We start from the raw sequence: 6,000 nt of genomic DNA, 5'->3' as shown, positions 1-6,000 counted from the left end.
GAGTGATGCTGACCAAGTTTGAGTTTCCGGTGGACTGAATTAACAAGATAATGTTTTGTGTTCAGAATGTTTCTTACTCTGTGCTACTAAATGGTGCTGCACATGGTTTTTTTAAGCCTTCGAGAGGGTTAAGACAGGGTGATCCCCTTTCTCCCTATCTTTTTATATTGTGTTCAGAGCTTCTATCTTTGAATTTCTTGAAACTGAACAGAGAGGGGCTCATTCATGGTTGCAAATTGGGGAGATATTGTCAGCCAGTGTCTCATTTAATGTATGTTGATGATCTTTTAGTGTTGGGTAAGTGTGGATTCGATGAGCAGCATCAATTGAACAATCTGCTAAATGAGTATTGCAGAGTGTCAGGCCAGACTATCAACAGAACCAAGTCTCAAATTATTCATCACCCCAAACTACATTGGAGGTTTGTTTACTTTTTGCGAAGATGTTTCAGGATGCCTTCTACTTCTATCATGCCAATGTACTTGGGAGTACCTAATTTAACTGGGAAGGGTAGAGTTCAGAAGTTCAGTCCTTTACTGGAAAGATTTCAAAGAAAACTTGCAGGATGGAAAGCAAATTGTTTATCTAAGGCAGGCCAGCTCACTTTGGTTAATTCAGTTTTATCTTCACTGCCAACTCATGTTATGTCATGTTCAATTTTACCTGCACAGATAGTGGATCGAATGGAGATTATCAGAAGATCTTTTTTATGGGGCCATACACCATCAACAAGGAAACTTCATTATTTCCCTTGGAAATTAGCATGTATGTCAAAGAATAATGGTGCGCTGGGTATAAAGGAACAACAGTTACAAAATTATGTTTTACTGGCAAAGAAAGGATGTGATTTACTGAATCCAACATCATTATGGGCTCTTCAAATGAAACAGAGGTACTTTCACAACTCAAGTTTTTTTAAAGCGGAAGTTAAATCTACTTCTTCAGTAATGTGGAAAAGGATTTACGAAACACGAAGCATTATTAATGCTGGATTGGTTTGGAAGCTTAGGACTGGTACTTCTATTAACACATGGGAAGAAAAATGGATTCCACATTCTGAGGATTTACAGGAACTTAATGGGAAACCACCTAACTGTCCTTTTCACTTTGTTTCTAATTTCATTGACATGGATACCAATACCTGGGATTGGGATAGCCTAAATGAATTTTGGCCTGTAGAATATGTGGAGAGAATTGTTTCTATGCCTATTACACCAAATGAGGAGGATACTTTGATCTGGAAATGGGAGGAAAATGGCGAATATTCTGTGAAGTCCACATACAATGGCTGCATTCAGTTGATTACTGAAACAAATACATCGGTTCAGGATAACAATGTATACAAATATGTTTGGAAAGATGAAAGTCTCGTTCAAGCAAAGATTTTTTGTATGGAAATGCTTGCAAGGTGTCGTCCCAACAGTGGATATTTTGGCATCTCTTCATTTTCATGTTTATCCTGAATGCACCTTTTGTGAGAGATTTCCTGAAACACAAATTCATGTTTTCTTTGAGTGTTCTTTTTCTAGAGCTATTTGGTGCGGAACAAATTTGAGCGGACTTGTTGATCGGAGGAATATGATTAATGGCAGCTTTAAGGACCACTTATCAAGCTTAATAAAAGATATAAAGACAATGCAAAATGGCGATGTGTAATGCTGCTACTTTGTTGGGGTCTTGTGGAATATTTGGATGGCCAAAAATGACACAAGGTTTCAAGGTAAATGTCACGCCCCGAATTTCGACAGAATTCGGAAAAACATTATTTGTTCCCGACTCTTCGATCTCCGAGGTGTGACGCACTCTCAACTCCCAAAAACCCATAAACAGTTTAAATATGCGGATAATAAAAACCCATAAAAATTTTAACTTAAACAAAAGTCTTCTTCATGACAAAGATTCACAAATAAGATTAGGTTACAACTCTCCTTTCAATAACTCTGTAATAAAATTTACAAATGAAATACAAAAATATTGCCTAGACTGAAATTCTATATCACCTCAAGGAAAACAAAACAAAAATCTCGAGATGCAATGCTAACGCTAAAACCACAAGCAAAGAACCACTTTTCTTCAACACTAAACCTGTCAAAACTTATCAACTATGTTCATTGAATGAACACACCCGATAAGCAAACATGCAAATCGGGTCAAGATTATAAAAATGCTGGTGTGAGTAGTTCTAAAACAACATATACTTATACAAATATATACATAATCCATAATGGCAGTTAGTTCCTCCACCGAGCCTTTAACTTTTTAACTTTCAACGACTAATATAACATACTCAAATACAATAATTAATTAAGGGGTGTAGTTCCTCCATCGAGGCCTTTAACTTCCCACTAACCACACAACAAACTATACGCGATCATAAATAAGGCATGTAGTTCCTCCATCGAGGTTTTAGGTTCTAACTAAACAAATAACCAACTAAACATATTACCATAATTATATTATTTAAAGCTTTCTTTGTGTGTCCCTAAAATCACGTCAGATCTATATTTCTTACCTAGTTTCCGGCTACCACAACAATCGCTACCCACCCGCCGAATGTATGTATATCCACATGCCTCCCCTTACATAATGAACCAACCAATTTCTTAGTTAGTGGCGTAATGAACCACTCCTGAAAGCGGGATGCCGCGACACCAGGTAAATCCTCACACGGAAGCAATTATGTAAGTAATGCCACTATTCGCATAAAATATAAATTTAGAAAGCGTCATCGTTCTATTTTGCTTAACGGAATAATCAAGCCACTATTCGGGTTCGCCCGAGGGAGGGCCATTCAGCTTTTTTCAAAAAACGCCGTATGGGCCAATTACATGAGTTGTGGTAGTCGGGTTCTAGGATTTTCGCTTTTTAATGTATATATATTAATTTATTCCGTGTCATACATTTATGACTCATAAACATTTCACTATATCACGTGCATGTCAAATACATTATTGCACTAAGCCACAATATTTAGAAAATATCTCAATTATATCTCATAACCACTTTCATTCGTTCACGTGCCAATATATTATTGCACTACGCCACACTCCCGTGGGCAAATATTCACCAATACTACTACCTCATAGTAGCATCTCACATATATATTAATGGAGTGTTTATACATTTATTTCTCCCAAACATATTGCATTATATATATATCCCAACATATTATATAATATTACAATATCCACGTCAAATCTTAATTAGATAATAACCACCAAATTTATACAATTTACAACATAAAATGCAGCACAATTAAACAGTCCACAGTCCACAATCAAAGCCCAATATATATATGTTTTACACACTACTCACGTCAAATCTTAATTAGATAATGACAAACAATGTTATATAATGTTCGACAATATATTATTACTATATTTATCCATATAATCAAATATGTGAAAAACTAGAAAAGTCAACATTCCACAGTCAAAGTCAACGGTCAAAGGTCAAAATCAACATGTCATGGTCAAAGTCAAACTGTCGTTTTCGTATTCGACAAGTCCATGGTTCATGGCTAAGGTCAAAGGTGCATGGCTCATGGGCTCATGACCAAGGTAATGGTTCGGACCCAACTGGCCAAGCCCAAACCTTATAACCCGAAAGTCCAAACATTTAAAGACCCAATTAGATCTATTTTAAGTCCTACGGACTGGCCCCAAACAATATTAGAAACGGGCCCAAAAGCTGTTAAGTGATTCGATCCAAAAATAAGAGAAAACCGGCCCAAAATTACAAAACTTAGAACTGGCCCATAACAAGTTATCAACTAATAGGAAAAGGGCCCAAACAAAAAAATAGAAATGAACTGGCCCAATACTTTAGAACATAATCGGGCCTAACCCTCTAAAATAGAATCCGGCCCAACCAATTAAACTAGCTAAGCCCAAGGCCCAAATCCAACCGAAATCTACTGTTCATCATCTTCACACCACCAAATGACCACCAAAAATCCACCACCCTCCACACACCACCCATTTTTAACTAGGGCGGTTTTACTCCCCTCCGCAAAAAACCCTACCTCTTTAACAAACACACATTCCTCAAATCCTTAAACCGACATCACCAAACTAGATCTCGAACCAACTTTCACCACCATTAAAGCTTGTTCCAAGCTCAAGTCGACAACCCAACCATCCCCACTACCACCAAACATCATCCCATCAACCCACCATACAAAAACACGGTTCAAAACACAACCAAATAAACCCAAATTTCAAAACCTTCAAGAGCTCCAAGAATGGCAAGAACGCCATTAACGATGGCTCAAGCTTTCCAAGCTTCACCGCCCTCACTCGACATCCCCACACACACAACCCAACAAACCATTCAAGCCGAATTAAATTAAAACAAACAAAACGATTTACGTGGTCGACGCTTATCATTGATGCAGTCGAAGCTTCGACAGAGCTTTCGAAGCCCAATATCAACCAACTAATTTCAACCAAATCCATAGTTCAACTAAAAGTATTGACACCAATATCAATGTCGATGATAGAGACCAAGATCCCGGTTCGGCGGTTTAATTACAAAAAAAACGAAATTTAACAAAGTTAAATAATACAAAGACACGAAGTCCAAATACAGCGGGTTTTAACAATGCTACAGGGCCGAAAGTAATGAACAAGAAAATTAGTGAAACCATAGGACAATAAAACGGTTTCGTATTCCGTGAAATAGCAAAAGAGCTACTCACCATGAATGAGCACTCCTACTTAATTTCTCCGAGTCCGAGCCATCAGCTCCACCCTCCGTAAATCCAGCTTTCATCTCTCGCCTCCATTTTTAATATTCTATTATTCTCTCGAACCCTATTTTCCGAACAATGTGTTTATATACTTGGGTCCAAACCCAAGCCCAACACGACTTCGGCCCAAAACCAGTGCTCACGATCCCGAAGTCCAATCCCATTTAATTTTAAAATAAATAATTTAATTAATTAATAAATAGAAAAATACATATTAAAAAATACGGGCGTTACAGTAAAAGTCCTTATCCAGTTCGATACATCAAAAGAGCTTTGAAACATATACAGCTGGTCAAGGAAGGCATGTCCCGTCAGATGCATAGAGAAAAAATGTTGGTTTATGTTAAATGGTTCCCACTCAAAGACGGCTTTGTTAAACTGAATACTGATGGGGCTTCTATTGGAAATCCGGGATATGCAGGTGGAGGATGTATTCTAAGGGATTCAACAAGTAATTTTATAATGGGAGCAACTATTCCGATTTTTTTCGCAACCAACAATGAATCGGAATTCTTAGCTCTTTTATATGGACTTCAAATTGTGGCAGAAATAGGATATATGAAGGTCGAGGTAGAGACAGATTCACAATTGCTGTTTAAAGTTTTAACTGATGAAAACTTAAACTGCCATTGGTTATTAGCTAGAATTGTTACTCAGATTAAGCTATTGTTGAATAAATTTCAAGCAGTACACTTCAGTTGGTGTTATCGAGAAGCAAATGGTGCTGCAGATGCTCTAGCTTCACATGCTGCTGCTCAAGTCAAGAACTTCCGATTGTTGGGGCAATCAAATGTTCACTTATCAACTGGCCCTATTGGAGAGTTGTCTTTCCTTCCACCTTTTTCGTCTGTATGGTGGCATCAGGCTCCAATGGTTGTAAATATGCATGTTCTCTATGATGTCTTGGGCCTATGTAAATATCGTTTGGTTTTATAAAAGATTTAGTTTTAAATAAAAAAAATAAATATCATGCATTTGATTTTACAAGAATGAATAATGATAATGCGTTTTTTTTGGGTGAGGGTGGGCCATGGGGCGTTGCCAAAGGTGCTTAAAAAAGTTAGGGAACTAGCTCAGGTTTTATAGAATTCCTTTCATAGATAAAGAATATAGTTAATATAGTTGTATTTGCTCAAAACGAGGGACTAATAAATATCAGATGATTTGCGTTTTTGTGCATTGAGTGCCCCTTATATGAACTCCATTTATATGAACTCTAAAGAAACCCATCATGAAAAACAATGAATTAG

This window comes from Coptis chinensis, chromosome 6 (genome assembly GCF_015680905.1).
Source record: "Coptis chinensis isolate HL-2020 chromosome 6, ASM1568090v1, whole genome shotgun sequence".
Lineage (NCBI taxonomy): Eukaryota > Viridiplantae > Streptophyta > Magnoliopsida > Ranunculales > Ranunculaceae > Coptis > Coptis chinensis.
This window is presented reverse-complemented; position numbering follows the sequence as displayed.